The sequence below is a fragment of the Sebastes umbrosus genome, chromosome 23 (genome assembly GCF_015220745.1).
Source record: "Sebastes umbrosus isolate fSebUmb1 chromosome 23, fSebUmb1.pri, whole genome shotgun sequence".
NCBI classification, from domain to species: Eukaryota; Metazoa; Chordata; class Actinopteri; order Perciformes; family Sebastidae; genus Sebastes; species Sebastes umbrosus.
This window is the reverse complement of record NC_051291.1, coordinates 19,262,591-19,281,843: the sequence shown is the minus strand read 5'-3', so window position 1 is coordinate 19,281,843 and position 19,253 is coordinate 19,262,591. Positions and strand designations below refer to the sequence as shown.

General features: G+C 42.4%; 1 long non-coding RNA gene across 1 annotated transcript in view; it reads right to left on the bottom strand.

The window, feature by feature from the left end:
• The window catches only part of LOC119483147, a 215,800-nt gene that overhangs the window by 77,035 nt on the left and 119,512 nt on the right, over positions 1 to 19,253 (bottom strand). Inside the window, exon 5 of the long non-coding RNA XR_005205630.1 lies at positions 18,646 to 18,765. This is a non-coding gene — a long non-coding RNA (uncharacterized LOC119483147). The remainder of the gene's footprint in view (positions 1 to 18,645; positions 18,766 to 19,253) is intronic.

Below are 19,253 nucleotides of genomic sequence, written 5' to 3'. Positions count from 1 at the left end.
ATGAGTGGCTAAAGACAGAAGAACACAAGTTAAGTTTGGAAAATGATTCTTTACAGATGACACACTTGTGTCTTCTACAAATGCATGATCATTAAACAAAGGATCATGTCCATATGAGGGACCCAATTATCAACGTGAGACCTTTCCTGCATTGTCTTCAAATGTCTCAGTAATTTAATTAATCAAGCGTCAACATGTAGGCTGAGAAAAATATCATAATAGTTGAAAGTATTAAATGTTATTTCTTTTTCCATCACACATTCAATTAACCCCGGGAATGAAAACACTCACTCAGACACTACACCTCACCGTAAGCAGTGTTTAGAGTACGAAACAATAAAGTTTAAGTGTGAATAAAAGAGCAAACAATAAAAAGTGCTTCCTTGTGCTTGCTCTGACACACACACACACACACACACACTCCACAACAACAAGCCTGCAGGGTGTGAATACTGTAAGCAACCAACTAATCAGGCAGTCAGCACATGTGCAAATGCAGATAAATGAGCGTCAGTGTATGTGAGCAACTTCCACTGCTCGCTCTCAGCTGATCACCACCTTGCATCTGTCCTATAGGACCCGGCAGGAATACCTACAATGTGTGTGTGTGAGTTAATGTGTGTTTGCATGGTGACAGGAGCCCGCCACTCTGTTTATCCCATAATCCGCCCTCTAAGGGCGAGTGTGCTAAACACAGATTGTGCTCCCCATGTAATCTACAAGGGCATCATCGCCAGCATACGTGCAGGCACATATGCAAACACATACACGCAGACATCGGGTGGCCTCGAGCTCTATGCGGCAACAATAAATCTATTGTATGTTCGTTTACACAAACACATTTTGTGTAAAAAAAAAAAAAAAGAAAGACAAAAAAAAAGTAAATTAAAGATAACGAAAATGAACAGAAACACCTGTCTCCTTGTGCACATGCAAACACACAGTACTGGGTGGCCTTCAGCCGCATCTGATAATTTCATTCAGCCAATCAATGCTCATCAACCCACAGGCTGGGAGGGGGGGAACATGTGCTCCTGACAAGAAGCACACACACACACACACCAAAAACTCTCATGCACTCCCTGATTGCATTGTTGAGTTGCACCCATGGATGCAAACGCACACACACCTCACCTCAAAGAACAGGAATAATGAGGGATTTATATGCAACTTCCTCTCTATGCAGAATTTTGCTCAGAGTAATATACATAGAAAAACAAAAACACAAGGACACTCGGGGATCTCGGCTATAAGCTTCCTTTTGCCTCATTTTCAGCTCAATTTCAGCTGCTAAGAATTTTTTTTTTTTTTCCATTGTTCTTACTTGTGTTCCTTCCAGCGTTGGTAAATCTGGCACGTTTGGTTTTACATCACAATGTTAGAAATTAAAGGGGACATATCATTAAAAACTCTCACTTTTTCAGTGCTTGTTCACATACATTTGGAGTGCCTACTAACCAGTGGGCAACCTCCAAGTCTGAATAATGAAGCCAAGATGGAAGTGCCTTAAACTTGCATTCTTTCTAACAGCCAGCAGGGGGCGACTCCTCTGGTTGCAAAAAAGATATCTGATTGTATAGAAGTCTATGAGAAAATGAGCCTACTTCTCACTTGATTTATTACCTCAGTAAACATTGTAAACATGAGTTTATGGTCTCAATCGCTAGTTTCAAGTCTTCTTCAATTCAGCATGATGTTTTACAACTTTAACCCTTTCACAGTGTGTTTTCAATTCACGAAAGTTAATTGTAACATTTTGGTCACCTTCTGGTTGCAAAAAAAACATGATGGCGACAATCAAAAACCAAGAACAGCTAAAATGCTGAACTCGGAACTCGAGGCTTCAAAACGGCAGTCCACAACCCAAAAGTGCACCGTATATTTTCCACAAGCCAATCAGAGCAGACTGGGCATTTTTGGGAGGGGTTTTAAAGAGACAGGTGCTAAAACGGAGCATTTTAGACAGAGGGTGAATACAGGTATATTCAGACAGACCGTATGAGAAAAATAATGTGCTTTTTGAACATTAAAGAATGTAAATATGTTCTAGTAGAAGCCCAAAATATAAATATGAACCTGAAAAATGAGCATGACATGTGTCCTTTAAAATGACCATTCTTCTGGGCATAGCAGGCCACAATGATAGTACATCAGTGTACATGATGAGGAACATATATGCAACACAATGAAAGTATGATCTCACTGAAGCAAAGCTGTACAGCACATGCATGTGGCCCATATGACATCCTGTGAGATTAATGAAAGAGCTTAAAACCCCCACTGCTCGCAGTATGGGCTGTATATTCACACACACACACAAACACACACGCGTAGATAAGGAAGTGTTCTTCCTGCTCATTAGAGCATCTCTATCCTTAGGTCCTGCGGCCACAGGACAAATGAGCTAAGGGTGAAAGGAAGTCTCTTTCCATCTTCATTCATCTTTTTAGTTTCATCTTTGCTCTCTCAGAGCCTTAAAAGCTAAGTCTCTGTCCATCTTTCCAACAGTGCCTTTTTCAATCGCTCTCTTTCTCCTTTGTTTGCTTCTCTTTCTGCGTCACCACACTTCCTTCACCACCCGTCCCTCTGTGTTGATACATTAACCCTGTGTTGTACACTGCATGTACCTCTAGAGCTGCTTTCTTTTCATTTCTTTCATCTGCGTCTTCACCTGCGGGCCTCCGCGATCCCACAATGACTCAAACATTTACAGACCCCAGTTGGCCTAATTAGGCTAAATAGAATATTGAGAGAACACAAAGGGGATGCTTTAGTGCCTACCGTCCTTAAGGATGCTTTGTGAACACTTGGAATTTCACAGGCAATTTACCTAAGGGCTGGTCTTTTCCTCAAAAAGCCCTTTTCAGCAGAGAGCACGTCTGCAGCGCTCAGAGTGGGCCATGCATCATCCCACGCCGCAGAGGACTGCAGAGCTGAGGAGAGCTTGAGATGCCAGGAGGCTAATGTTGTCTATCACATCACGTCTTTGAGTTTGTATTATTGAAGTCTGTGCTTCATATACAGACCTTGAAAGGGCCGAGCTCTCGCAATGCTGAACATGTTCAGTAATGAGAGCTCAGTGCTGTGCATTCCAGAAATGAAAACGGGATACTTTTTCAGATTGAAAAAATGTTGGTACTGTGGAGATCCACAGTACTATAGCCAATATTTGCTGTGCTAACTTGTTGCACTACTAGGGCTATTTAAATCGCGATTTATCACATGACTGTCCGCGATTATTCCCAATTTAATCACACATTTTTTATCTGTTCAAAATGTACCTTAAAGTGAGATTTGTCAAGTATTTAATATTCTTATCAACATGATAGTGGGTAAATATGCTTACTTTATGCAAATGTATGTGTATATTTATTGCTGGAAATCAATTAACACAAAACAATGACAAATATTGTCCAGAAACCCTCACAGTACTGCATTTAGCATAACAAATAGGCTACCAATATGCATATATTAATATGCTGAATACCATGCTCGTTACCTGTGCTTAATTATGAAGCTACAGTTAGCAGTTACAGTTAGCTTAGCTTAGCACAAGGCCTGGAAATGGAGGGGAACAGCTAGCGTGACTCTATCCCAGGATAAAAAAAAAAAAATTCACCCAAGCTAACCATCTCCTAGCTGTAGATTCATATTTAATTTTAAATTATGCAAGTGGTATTGACCTTCACATCCAATATTCAGCAATAAAGCGAAGGAGCAACTTATCAGCATTTTTTTTGTAATACAATTTTAGATTCAGTGTTTATCATAAAAAAAAATGTAAGAATTGGAGAAGGAAAGAAAGACTATCTCCGTTCCGAGAACTCGTCTACAGCTGCATCACTTCAGCAACAGCAACTACATATCTTTTCACGGAGTACGAAGAAAGGTAATCTTGCCCTGAAACTCTCTGCTGAATACTTCCTCACTGCCCATGCTGTATTTTCCACTGATTCTATTATCCGTCCCTCGCTCTCAGCGGGGGAAGAGAGTGCCTTGTGTATTCCTTCAGACGACAAGACAAGCTTTGAAGAGGCTCCTTCTCTCTCTCTCTCTCTCTCTCTCTCTCTCTCTCTCTCTCTCTCTCCCTCCCTCCCTCCCTCCCTCTCTCTCTCTCTCTCTCTTTCTCTCTCTCTCTCTCTCTCTCTCTCTCTCTCTCTCTCTCTCTCTCTCTCTCTCCAATAGCCGTCCCAAGGATGAGGATATTTAATATGAGGGAGTGAAATGGCCCGATGAAGCAACCCCGGCTCGGTACCGTTACATCCCGTTCCGCGGAACATAAAAGCCAACGTGTCCCTGTAATGTGCATAAAACCTGAGGCCTTCGGCAATGTACAGTGCTCGACGAGATACATAAAGGTACATGTCTGCAGAAGTGGTTTCTGGGAATTGTTTTGTCCTGGATGGGGAATCCAAGGTCAGAGATGTGACTTGCTGATGATCCTTCACTAAAATAAAGAGCTTTGACATAATTTACTGTTGCTCCCCACTTACAAGCATTTATCTCTGCATTATACAGATGTCTAATTGATAATGAGTCTTGCATGCATAACAACGTCGGTTATTTATAATTACCTCAAAGACAACAAGCACTTCCTCTGTGATCAAATCACGCTGATACACCTGCACGACTGCACCTGCTTCTTTTCCAAATGGCGTGAACCACTTATGCACCCGTTTTGAGCTTTACTGTTGAAATAAACACGTGAATAAAAGCCGCCTGAATAAAAAAGACAAGGACATTTGAGACTAACTTTGGATTCCTGTGCCACAAACTAACTGTGCAGCGGGTCTGGGTGCTACGTGTGCAGATGTGTATGATTTATTTACACCAAATCATATAGCATTAACCGGTGCCAAAGACAGAATCTAAATGCAGGAAAATGAACTCCGTTATACCTCTACGTGGGAGGTTATACAAGAACCTTATCGTACTTCCATTTCTATTATCCGGAGGAGAATGCAAGCAAGTTGGCAGCAGCTCCCACTCTTGTTTATTTGCCTTTATAGATTTTTCTCTCTCTCTCTCCTTCGCTTTTTTTTTTTTTTTCTCTAATGGAACCCGGCACTGTGCCACCTGCCAAATTGTGGCGGTAGAGAGAGAAGAGCAAAATAAATACAGCCTGTGTATATATATGTGTGTGTGTGTGTGTGTGTGTGTGTGTGTGTGTGTGTGTGCAGGTGTATTGGGGCTTGTGGGAAGACAATAGTGTGTGTGTGAGAATGTTGTGGACTTTCTATTTGCGCGCTGCTGTCAAATGAGCTCACTGTAGAGAAAAAAAAAAAGGAGCAATCAGGAGGCCGCGGCATCGGAGGCCGTCTGGCAAATCAAAACACAAACCTGAGTGTTATTGAATTGTCTTGCGGTGTCATGTCGCGCCGGCCTAGTGTTTTAAAAAGTGACCCGGTGAGGCTGAAACGAGGCCAAATGGGCCATCACAATCAATTAAGTGCTTTTGGGTCTGTCTGCTTGTTTGCCAAGCCAGACGGGGGCAACCGTTCTATGTGGTCAATAAAGAAAAAAATAGATGATATTTGCAGAAAGGAAGGGGAATACAAATGGAGAGAGACGTGCAGATTAAAGCTTCAGTAGGCAGAATGTTTTTGGCATCATTGGTGGCAAAAATTCCATACTAACATTTCAGCATATTGTAATTCAGGTGTTCTGAGAGATAACTAGACTACTGCACCTCCTCAAACTTTCTCATTTTACAGCTAAACAGTACACTACAAGTCTAGTTTGACCGTTTGATCGGAGTTTGCGAGTGATTGACAGCTGCTCAGAGACGGCAGACTCCAGATCAGCTCTGATTGGTTGTTTTCCTCCGCTATGTGAAATCTTGCAGATGCTAATAGGAGCACCGGAGGACACAGAGGCACATGATTTTTTTTTCCAATTACCTGTCTCATGCACTACTGTCAGGATATAGTGACCGTTTATAAAGATAAACTTTTTTTTAGTCATTGTTGCTCCAGTTCTACCCACTGCTGCTTCAATGTTTTTTAGAGCTGAGAGGCTCGACGCCCAACATGCAGAAATTCACAAGCCTGCAAAACAAATATCTTCAGTTTGCCACTGCATCCGGCTCTTATGCTCGACTATTATAATGACCACTGCAAAATGGATTGCCACTTCAGTGTAGTACGGCAAGCAGAGGGACGAGTTATTTTATTTATTTATTCTTTTTAACTTGGCTACAAAATAAAGCCCATTGTTGTGATAGTCTGACTTGCATTTTAAATGCATCATTTATTCATTAGTTTACAACATTTTGTCACTAGCAGCTCTGTTTTCGTGCCATATTTTCATCTCCGGTGCTTTGGAAGGGATTCTTTTTTTTTTTGATGATGCATTCAGTTACCCATATGAGCATTGTTAAGCCCTAAATTACCTTAGTGATGTTTTTTTTTTCAAGCCCATGAAGAATTTTTTTTTCCTCATAGGCTCAATTTGTACAGTTTTTAAACCAGAATGAAATGTAAAATCAAATTACTGCGTGGTTCCTCATTTCACTTATTGTCACTTCATAACAGCATGGAAAGTGAGCACTTGGAGGCATTTACATGAGGAACCATTGACTGTGTGTGAGTGCTTGTTGAATTTTGTTCCATTCAAAGCGAAGCAGCAAAATAATGCAGGCTCATTATAGCACACCTGGGGCGAGGGAGATGTGAATACATACTCATTTGCTAGGTCTATATGTGTGTTTTATTACGAGTTTGTGTTTTTTGTGTACGGAGAACAGAGTGAATGACATGCGTGGGACGATGCATTAGCAGCATCCTCCTTTATATTCCTCTATAAACATCTGTGTGAATTGAAAATACAAGTTTACATTGTGAACTGACTCAGTCAGGGTTCCCGCAGACAAAACCCAACAAAAGGCAATGTTTGCTGAAGTTGTACGGTGGATTGTGAAAACTGTCATCAGAGTAGTGCTTGTAGTTTTGCTTATTATCTATGCATTCAATAGGCCATAAACCTACTCTTCGATAAGTAATAAAATGTATTCCCGTAGTCATTTCTCTGCACATGCCATTTTTGTGTCTTAAAGAGGACCTATTATTCTTATTTTCAGGTACGTGTTTGTATTCTGGGTTTCTACTAGAACATGTTTACATACTTTAATGTTCAAAAACCACTTTATTTTTCTCATACCAGCTGTGTTGAAGCACCTCTTTTCACCCTCTCTCTGAAACGCTCTGTTTGAGCTCCTTCCCCCGCCTCCCGAAAAACCCAGTCTGCTCTGATTGGTCAGCTGGCCCACTCTGTTATGATTGGTCAACCAAACCTTATTTTTCGGATTCCACTCCAGCTCCGCACTAACTAGCTTTGTTTGAGGGCGTGCCAAACTAGCCTCTAGACAAAGTATGTTACCTGGTGACATCACCACGTTACGGAAGAAAAGGCGGGACTTCAAGCAAGACGTTTCAGGCAGTTCAGGAGCAGTGTTTCTGTGGGGGAGAGTAACTCCCTTTGGTGCCGACCTTGGACTTTGCAACTTTGTAGACCTTTTACATGCACAAATATAACACACTAAAGGAAAAGGGAAAAGCACGAAAGCATAATAGGTCCCCTTTAAAGATGCAGTGTGTAGGATCTGGCAGCATCTATTGGTGAGGTTGCAAATTGCAACCAACTGAAACTTCTCCCGTGTACCAAGCGTGTAGGAAAAGTACGCTGTCCAATGCGAAACCGTGAAAACGCGAATGGTCCTATCCAGAGTCAGTGTTTGGATTGTCTCTTCTTGGCTACTGTAGAAACAGAAGAGGACCGGCTCCGTATATAGACTCAAACGGCTCAATCTAAGGTAAGGTTTTTATACACAAAAAAAAAACATACTTATTATTATTTATTCCATTTCTGCCATTAGATCCCCCAAAATGGTACACACTGTTCCTTTAATGTATTTATTCATATGTCTTGTAAATTTTTGTCTGTTGTGAGATTATGTTTTATCCTTTTCCGAACATCCCATTTGGTACAATTTAAAGCAAGACCAGTATGTGGTTTGAAAGAGTGAAATAACTGTGTAACCTTGGGTATATTTGTAATTGCTTCGTTTTATGGTGATTTATGAACAAGAAAACACATGCAAACAAGTACAGACTTCATAATATTAACAGAGCAAAACAAATGTTAAGTAACTGCTCCCAGCCAAGAAAAATCTGGCGCATAACACCACCTCTAAGACAAATTGACTATTCTTTAAGCCTTGCCCCCCTTAGTTACTGCTGCTTCGCCTGTCAAGATGTCCGTTTTCACGCAGCACATATACAGTTCACAATAATAGCGATGGCAGACTTACCACTCAAAATTCATAGTCATTCTTGAAACATTGATTTCAGACCCAGACTCAGACTCCAGCAGTTTTCCTCAGTTGTAGCTAACAAGCTAATTAAGATCACATTTGCTCCATGGTGAAAAATGCTGTCTATCATACTAAAAGATTGCGGCTTGTCCAAGGCAAAAAGTCAGCTTCCCTACTAGCGGATGATCTATGTAGAAGTTATGGAAATAAGAAAGCAGCATTGTCTCTGTAGCACCACAAAATGTAGCTAGCTCATGATACCCCCTGGCCTTAGAAGTAATGCTGAGTTAGGTTACTACTGTAAGTATAGCTGGACATGCCAACATTAGAGCAGAGGAGATAAACACACAATTTAAACCATTCCATACAATTTTGTTCTTTTTGTTTTTTGTTTTTTTTGCAAAGGCTGAACACCATACTCTTAAAATGCAGTATCACGCACCATACACGCCGCTTCAACTGCGCTGCTTCGAAATTCAAAGGTTGACAGACCTGCCATACCTATGGGGTTATTCCATTGGCACTTTTGGCCAGATCAAGTCAAACTATGCTGAGCTGATTTGCGTTTCCATTACCAGTGTTAGCACACCGAATTGTGCTGCACCGTGCCGTGCCCAAGATGGACCAACCGGGGCAAAGTGCGCCTGACCCGCCTCCAAGCGGGTTGCGGTGACGTCTTGCCAACTGCAGTCAACCAACCTGTGACGAATCCCCCCGTTTCCCCCTCAAACAAGCGTGTGTTGCGAGACTCCACTCAAGTCTGTGCAGGAGACGAGAAAGAAAGACTTTTCTTCTGTGTTCAGCTCTCAGTACCTTTGTAGCTTCTAACTGAATCTCTATGGTTTGAAGTTTAGTCTCCCTCCTGCATCCCTGTTTATACTTCCAGATATCTTCTTTATTTTACTGTTTCACTTTCAGCTGTATGGAAGTCGTGTTAAGTTTCTGCTGATGAAAACCCAACATTTCCTAATTTTGTAGTTTCATAATAAAAGCTTTTGATTAACAAGATCATGGGGGACTTCTATTGTGAAGAATTTATAGGAAATGAAATGTGTTTATCACCGAATTAGCTGAGCTTTGTTGGCGGCTATTCTTCAATAAAAACAAGTCTACTAATACTGCAAGGAAGAAGAGTACAAGGAGCAAAAATAACGGGGTACTTTTATTGTGAAGAATATAGGAAATGGAATGTGTTTGTTCACTGTTTTAGAGCCGCTCCTTTGACCACTAGTCACAGCCTTGGTTACACACACATTCAAGCGGGTAGCACTGTTGTAATGGAGATGCAAACCCCTGCCGTGCTGGGCTGACGTGCCGAGTCTGACCGAGTGTGTATGGAAAAGGGGCTCTAGTTATAGTTGCTATGCAATGATTGGACAGTCGCTGTACTGAGGAGGAGTTTAGCGAACAGTCATTTGTCATCTTTGGTTTTTGTACGGATTAAACAAGATACATCACCTGCTTCAGACCTTTCTGCTAATCTATGATGTGAAAGACATGACATCATCTAACTCAACAAAGACAATTAGCTTATTCCACCCAAATCTGTTACTGTTCCTATAGCGTGATCCCCATTTGCTTATCATGCACACATGGGCCTGCAAACACACATATTCGCACACTCAAAGTGAGACATCCAGATATGTAAAACTTGCACAAACAAAAAACACAGAGATGAAAGCCACAGACGGAGCACTAAGTTTCCCCTTAAGCCACCACAGGTGCTGATGGAGAGGAGAAGAAGCAGCAGGGGGTGGGTGAGGGCGGGGGGGGGCATCTCCTTTAACCAGCCAGACAGATCGTATCAGAGTGTTTGCTTGCTTGCTTCGGGCCCTTGCGGTGCCATCAGATAGCATTTGATAAGACTGTGACACGCTAGGGCAGCGAAGGTCAGGACATGTTGGCAGCGAGGGCAACGGCAGCCAGAGTCACTGTGCTGGAAGGGGAGGGAGATTGTTGAGGGTTGGGGTCAGAGATGAAGCGGTCCGCCGAGGCAAAAAGATGCAGCTGCTTTAGGAGATTTACCGCTTCTGAGGCAAATTGCTTGGCACGTCTTGTTTCAATTGTACAAATGTGCAGAGGGATCGAAAAGTCAACGTGCATTTGAGAGGCAGGTTTCTTAATGCAACTTGACAGTTTGTGAAGAATTACGGAAGTCATTTAAATACCGACACAGGATTTATGTAGGATTAGGACTTGTACAATAACATCGGGGGGGCGAGCCCTTACAATTCAAGGCTGCATTTGATTTGTCTTCAATTGCCCTTTTTCCAAATAATCTTGATGCAAGGTCACGGGAGTTCCGTTTTTTAAGCCGATCCAGTCAGAGGGCCGTGTCTTTCCGCCGAGCCGATTCTAGCAATCCCCATTACGCACACATTGTCATGCGTCGCCGCTCGGCTCAAATGAGTTACAAAGGAAGCGGGGAGGGGGAACCATTAGCGGCAGTTGGATGGACTGGATGCATAAAAATATTAGAGAGTGATTTATGGCCCATGTCGATAGCCGGTTCCAGGCAAACAGCGCTGTGTAAGCAAAAGGCCCCTCTGGCGTCTCTATCCACCATTCTGGTACAATGGGTGACAGGTGGAGACTATTGAGCCATAATCCTTCAGCATCAATCAAAGGGATAAGTCTACCTGTGAGAAACTGCCACTCATGCAACTAATGTTAAACTTCACTCCCAAACCTATACTCCTACCCATACCCCAAAGACCCCAAAGTGGCTAAACAGCTACAACAACCCAGATTAGATTAGACATGAAGATACCTACAAGAGTAAGATAAGAAAGAAAAACGACGTCCCTAAAAGATGCACTGTATCTGGGGCTGTAAGGAGTCGGGCTTTATGGTAATCTTTGCTGTTACAAGAATGGAAAACTAGTCACAGCCAATGGAGTACAAGCAGGTATTTAGAGGGCAATGTAATATGTTTCTTTCCATGTTAATCAGAATAATTGCAACGTTTGATTCATTGATGACAAATAACCAAGAAAGACAGCTGTATCTACCTACACATATCGTCCATAAAGTTCCTTCCGTTAGCGGTGACCAACATTGCGGTGACTAATACATTAGTGAGGTTTAAATAAGTGGTTGTCTGCACGGCTGTCTATCACTGTACGGTTATAGAAGCAGGTTTATCATTATGACGTCAAACTGCTTTTGTCCTATAGAACAGTGTATGAATAGGTATGGAGCAAATATCTGTTATTAGCTACCTGAGAGCTGCACTTTGGTTCATATGTACTGCACTTTGACACATACACTCAAAACTACAGTGTACTCTGTAACCTTTTCCCTTGGATTATATAGACAACTGTTCTGCATTTGTATGCTCGCAGAAGTTAAGCTGGAAAGAGCCACCGTGAGATTTGTGTACTGCAAATTCACACTTCTGGGTGACTGATTTTCTGCAGTGGCAGCGCATAAACTATATTATCTTGATGAGTGACATTCACCGCTTTGGTGGCAACACAGGTGGACTTTTTAAAGTCAGCATAGCTTCATTCAGATGATTATCCATGATGACCTTACACCGTCAACTGAGCACTTAGAGGGCACTACACAGCAACACTCATAGGCATGTGACTATAACTGTGCAATAGAAGAAAGTCTGTGTTACAAACAAGCCGAAGGGGGCACAAACAGCCTGGCCATAACACTGCTGTTTGCCACTAAGGTGTTGCAGCCCTCACTGTAAAGACAGCTCAACTTTGGAGCAATATTAAGCCCTTTTCCCAGTAAGCTAGCATGACATGTTTGGTATCAACGCTTTTATCGCAATCTCAAGATTCATATGATACCAGGATCGAAACCTGCAACGGCTTGCAAAAGTCATTAATGTTAATGCCAGTCAGATCAATTTCAGAGGTAGGCCAAGTAAACTGAGGAGGAGAATAATTCTAATTTTAAGATCATGGTGATCAATGAGACAGGCAGAGTCCAATTAAAATATAACCTATGGTTCTATTTTTCACTTTTAGATGGTTAAATTATGTTAGAAATAGGTCTACAGGTATGCTGCAGTTAAATTTTTTGCCTATTCAAACAAGAGAATTGCATTTAAAAGATTTATATCTTCTTACCTTGGTTTTTTTTTTTTCAATGTGTTACTGTTACTAGTGCGTTCTGGTCAGATTATATATATATATATATATATATATATATATATATATATATATATATAAAAACTGGAAAAACAAAGTTTGGAAACTTGTGTTTGGTCGATTATTTCTCTGTTATTACAATGCTAATGGTCATTGTATTTTACATCGTTGGAAAGCCTGTTTATTTACCTTCGCAATGATGTCCAACTTGTAAGGATCATGCATTTGTGGGATGATCAGCACAGCTGATTATGTGGGTAGCGCCCAAGAAAAATTTGCCAAAATGCTCCGTCAATGGTAAACAGTGTATTCTCCTGTTGGTATTGACTCTTGTTTTGAGTTGTTTGGTGGATTGGATGATTGAACTCTCTTTCAGTAACAAGGAACAAACAAGACATATTGGTTATTTTACACTTTATTCATTTAATACACCGTCAGGAGCCTCAGTAGCGGTGGAAGATCCATACGCAGCCACACCAGCCTGGCACCTCCTCCTAATGCTGGTCACCAACCTGGTCACACGTTGCTGTGGGATGGCGTTCCATTCCTCAACCAGGATTCGTTGCAGGTCAGCCAACGAGGTTGTGTGGGTCACTCTAACACGTACAGCACGCCCAAGCTGATCCCACAAGTGTTGAATTGGGTTGAGGTCTGGACTCTTGGCAGGCCGTTCCATTCTCTCTACTCCCACATTGTGGAGGTAGTCTGTGATAACCCTGGCTCTGTGGGGGCGAGCGTTGTTTCTTGGAGGATGAAGTTAGGTGCCAGATTGTGGAGATATGGGATCGCCACTGGCTGCAGAGTCTCATCCCGATATCTTACTGCATTGAGATGGCCTTCAATGATGACAAGCCTTGTTTTGCCAGTGAGGGAGATGCCGCCCCACACCATGACACTGCCCCCACCAAAAGCTGTTACTCCATCGGTTCAACAATCAGCATAGCGTTCTCCATGTCGTCTCCATACTTTGACCCTGCCATCCAACTTTCGCAGACAGAACCTGGACTCATCACTGAACATGACATTCCCCCACATGTTCAGGTTCCATTGTCTGTGTTGTCGACACCAGCGCAAACGGGCCTGACGGTGAAGGGCAGTCATTGCAGGCTTCCTGGTAGCCTTATGAGAATACACTGTTTACCATTGGCAGAGCATTTTGGCAAATTTTTCTAGGGCGCTACCCACATAATCAGCTGTGCTGCTCATCCCACAAATGCATGATCCTTACAAGTTGGACATCATTGCGTAGGTAAATAAACAGGCTTTCCAACGATGTAAAATACAATGACCATTAGCATTGTAACAACAGAGAAATAATCCACCAAACACAAGTTTCCAAACTTTGTTTTTCCAGTATATATATATATATATATATATATATATATATATACACACACATGTATATATATAAGAAACAAGATTTGATCTTAAAAAATTTAGTCTTGAAAAAAATGGGTTGCCTCACAATCAAAGTCAATATGGTATATGATAAGCAGGTTAAGAGGCTATGCATAAAAATAACACTGTTTAAGAACTTCCTCTTTGCGAGCGTACAAACAAAATTGTCATTGAATCTTGCTGCCTAGGGCACCAAGCTCTGGTACCCATTTAATAAGATGCACACAATTTGCAGCAGCACTATCTGTAGCAGTAGAACGTGTCATATCTACAGGAAAAGGTATTTATGCAAAAGGCATATGTAAATTGAGTGCTCTTATTATATCAACAGTTATATATGAGCTCTCCAATCAATGCAAAATGATCCACTGCAGAGCACTGGAGAGGCGCCCCAGGTTAGTTTCTCAGTAAGAAGAGGTGGCATGCTTCAGCAGCATCCCTGGTGGCTGTGAGCGGGGCTATTCACACAACAGGTATTGTACAGTCTGATGGCACAACAGAGCGCCTAAAGCACTTCGTGTTGCACCTTGGGGGCAAAAGCCAGAGGCTCTAGGTGCTCCGTTGGTGGCAGCTCACCGTAGAGGGGGCGGGTGGTTTTGTGTAGGACAGATTTCAGTTTAGCTCACACCCTCCGCCCTGCTACTGCCTTCAGGCTGTAGCAGCCAGCCCTTTTTTTAAACCAGTTTGTTTATTCTGCTTGCCTCCTCCATCTCAGCACTGCCTCTCGTGCACACCACAGCGAAGAACAGCACACTGGCCACCACTGATTTAACAGTGACAAATGAGCTTTTTGACCTGGATAGTGGCTGAGATGTATGAATGGGTGCTTGTGAGACTGCATCATGTCCTCTTCACCTCAATGCTGAGGAGGTGTCTTTTTGAAGTCATCCACTAGTTCCTTGCTGCCACTGAGCTGCAGACGGCAGTATCAAAAGACGAGACAAGGTTCCCCACTATACTCAAATACAACATTGTCTTGTCCTCCTTACTAGAGTAGTTAAACGTGTCCTTCTGCACTGGTGTTTCTTTACAGCTTCATGGCTCGCAGCACATTAGGTGTAAAGTTACTTGAAATCTACAGAGAAAACACAGATTGTATGTTGCTTATCACACCTTGTCAACACCTCTGCGTTACTATGGCAACATGCTGTAGTCATCCCATACATACAGTGCTGTATCTCCTGGCAGATCCAGCCATGTATTAGTCCATCCTCAGCAGCCGAGGATGAGTCTTTGGGTGGATTTGCTGCAGGATCAGCAGCCACTCAGAACGAGTGTCGTTCACTTTACCCCCGCAGCTTCGGAAAAACTGTGTACATGCTCACACTTGATTGTACCTACAAAACACACATGCGCTCACACACTTTGGTAGATATCTAGTCCAGAATAGAACTTGGACGTTCCAGGGAAGCAGCGAGTTTAGAGGAGACATTTCAAGCTCAGTCTCACCACAAGGTCACAGTCTGCAGGCAGCAGCAGCAGCAGCAGCAGCAATAACGGCTCTCCATCTCCCAGCCCCATTTAACTGACTGATGCTTTTTGACATGTCGGAGCAATCGAGCCAGTTAGCCTCTGGGAGGCTTCAATTAGGACCGGGACTTAATGCAACAGAGAACTTTGCAAAGCCCTGATACGAGGTTACAGCCAGACTCAAATCAATACGGGGGAACATGGTTAAGAGGCAGCTGCACCGAACCCAACGCTCACAGAGCGGCTCGACAACTCGGGAGATTGGGGAACATAGATTGTGGGGAGAGAAGTGAAGCGGCGACAGAGCGTTTTCTGAGCAGATGTGTATTTCAGTCAGGCTGAATAGTCCCCAGGTTGTCTTCTGAGAAAGAGCTTGAACCCTCATAGGCAATTAGATAAATCTCAGTGAAGTCGGAGGCAAGCAGGTGCGTGTGACTGCTTGAACATGTGCTTGAATCTTAAAAACGCACAAATTGGAAATTGTTTCAGCTGCACCTGTTGCCTGCATGGTGCATCACACACACCCACCCACACATTTTGTTCCGGTGTGATAATGACATTAAGGAGGAGAGCTGTGTGAGTGACGCGGCTTGCCGCACTATTTCACGTCTCCTCCGACAGGTCCATTTCCTTGCAGCAGGCACGTGATTCATCCGAGGCTCCTATATAACCGCCGCTGCCACCTCGCATCGGCCCTACGCACCTGATTTATGGATAAGATGCGTGCGGTTTTACACCCCCTCAGGGACCAAGCCTATTTGATTTTGTCAGGGGCAATTAAACAGTCCGCCATAGGGCTCGCAAACCGTAATATGATGAACTACGAGGCGATACCGATGATGATTTTTATATCTTTAGGCTGGTTGATTCTTGATTTAGCAGAAAATAAGCTCCAACTGGGAATCGTGTTTTGTCGGGAATGCAAGTATTGCACTTATTCCGTATATTTGCATCAGCTTCAGTGAATAGCAAATATCAAACGCTAAAGTTTTGTCTGACTTCTTCTCAATTCTTGAGTACATATTACATCGCTAAAAACTATTTTTTTTCCATCACTTCAGTGAGTGGTAGTCTGTGCTAGCAAAAGCCAGTTTGACGGAGCAGTGGAAAAACAACTTTGAGCCAGGCAGACCTTGAGGTTGGCTGTATATCATTTTCCCCCCACAGTGCGAGTGCATCATTGTCTGGGCTGTAGCAGTCAGAAATGACAACAGAGGGTGACACTGAAAGGTCCCAGAGTTCAGCTGCCTGAAAATGTCACTGGGCTGGCTCTGACAGAATGCCACACAGGGAGAGGGGAGGGGATATGACAAAACAACAACCTTGAAGTGCTACAGATCTCTCTCACACACACACACACACACACACTCATGGAAATGTGCATATTCTCTTCCTCCTCCATCCAACACACACACTGTCGCCCTTCATCTAATGTAAAGCACACAGACAGGAAGGTTCTGTAAGGTGAATTAATGTTTCACTGATGAATCGTCAAAACATTTCATAATTAATTACTCGTTGAAGTTATTCATCCAGCTTTCAGCTTCTCAAATGTGTGGATTTTCTATTTATTTGGAGAAAAACAAACAACTTTAAGACGTCACCTTGAGATTTTGGGAAATATTAATGAGCATTTTTCACTATGTTCTGAGATTTTCTACAATAAACAACTACCTGACTATTCAGAAAAATAGTCGCCATATGAATCAACAATGAAGTTAAAGTGATAATCTTTAAGATTTTAATTAAATCAAACCTCAATTTTGAAACTATTATGATTGGCTTTTTCCAGCAAAAGTCATTTGATGTATTTACATTCTGTAATTACTTCTCTATGAAGTAGTTGTTTTGTTAGTGGAGTAGTCTGCCATTACCGCTGGATTTAAATTGCCTACCTACGCACAGGGGTGTCACAGGAAACGATGCATGCATGTAATCCATTGTTACTGTTTTTATCTCTTTGATAACAGCCTCACTATTTACTGCTGACTTCTCCTACAGCCGTATGTTCTACTGCCGCTGCTCTACACGGGGGTGGCTTTTATTGTGAAGTCATTTTGCCTTTTTTTAGCAGATTAGTTTTATATATGGCAGGGTAGCTGGTCATGGAGCGTTTGCAGTGTTTCCTCTATGATTATATGGGGGAGGGGGGCCCGTACCACCTATCAGACCCCCCTGCCCCGCCTGACCGACGGAGGAATTATTGATTTCATCCATACGTTTTTAAAAAATAAATAAATATATAGATATTAAGAAATAAACTTGACATTTAATGTTGAAATAATGTCATGTATAGTTCAAGTATTGTGTTTCTGAATGCTATGGTGTTATTTCTGCATAAACAGTTTGCTTTATCTTTTCAAAGTTGTTTATCTGTACATTCCTTGCTTCAGTAGTAGCGTGCAAAGTAAGACGCACTTGATATAAGTTCTTTGAAAGAGGCGAACACCATCAACCTGGCGGCGGAGGCGATGCAGACGCTGCCTCTGGACCAACTGAGAAGCTCTGGAGCTGACCGGGTAATAGACTGCGGTCAAGCCAGCTCACGTCTCTGTGGTCAAACTAGCTGCCGCTAAAGTTGGAGTGCAACCGTATTCTGACTTTTATGGTAAATGCAGTGAAATGGCTGCTATGACTAATGCAGTGACTATGTCTGCTTTTCAAAATAAGGTGTAAACACATGTAGTACTCACAAAATATACAAATGGAAATACGATTAATTGGATTATATTCACAGAGAGTAGGTTACCTAAGCCCTTTATACATTAAGAAAACCAACTTAATGGTAAGAATTGTGGGAAATTACGGACATCTCTCACTACATACAGACTCAAAATCAAGCATTCTTTTTACTGTATCAATTTGGAAAGTTGCCAAAATTAAAGTCCTCCATTTGTACCTTGAAATAGCTATTCAGCTTTGTTCCCAGCTAACACCAGCAAACAACAGATTGTTCTTCACCACAACTCCAAGACGGTTAATCTGGGGGAAACACTGGTTTGCTGTCGTCTTAAACTGCACTTGATGTTACCATGGTAACCACAAGTGTCACCAACTCAACCAGGATTGAGATGTTCAAGCAACAACTTTAATCTAATTGACATAACAGTCACCTATTCATACGTCGATGTACTGAGTGAATGTGTGGGACACTGAGGATGTGACAGTCCCTCTAATAGCAGACTGCATGTTCCTGTGAGTGTGTTTACTGTAAGTATGTAAGGTGTGAATTCATCACGGCTTTCAATCCTTTCATATGTGACTGAGGGGAGGAGATGGTGAATCAGAAACGTCTTCCCTCATTACACCTGACTCCCTCCCTCTCGTCTGCCGCTGACAGAGAGACTCATATCCTACCTCCACCAGTCGGCTCTCTCAGTGTGGCACCGGTCCATCCGCATGAGTAACTGTAGCTCTTGCCTCGAGTCAAAATCAGTGCATCCGCTTCATCCGATTGGCCACGCACGTCAGCATCACCTAGTGTGAACAGAGAAGATAAAGAAAAAAGGGCTCACTGTCTGAAGTCTGGCCAAGTGCTGCAGTTCTGCCACAAAAATGAATGTACAGTACATTTCCTCCGGGGTGTCAACTTATTGTTTCAGCTCCTAATTTTTCCATGCTGTCAGCCTTGTTTGTCTCGTCCTTGTAGTTCCAACGATTTTGCTGTATAAATGTAACTGTGAACTGTGAAAGGCATGAAGGGTAAGATGTACCTGTTCAAAACAATATGGAAGTCTGCACAAAAGCTTCATGAGGTACTGGACATTGGAAGTACCTTAAAGGAAAATCACAGGCTATTAAAACGTGGGTCTTAGTTTCATAGTTTTCACCACTTTGTGAGAAAAAAACTGGAATTATCCTTAATACCCTTAACCAGGTACCAATATATTCTCAAGCTTAGAGATTTGGGTATAATTTCTGCTAATATTCATATCACATGCATAGTAAGAGGACATAGGACTGGC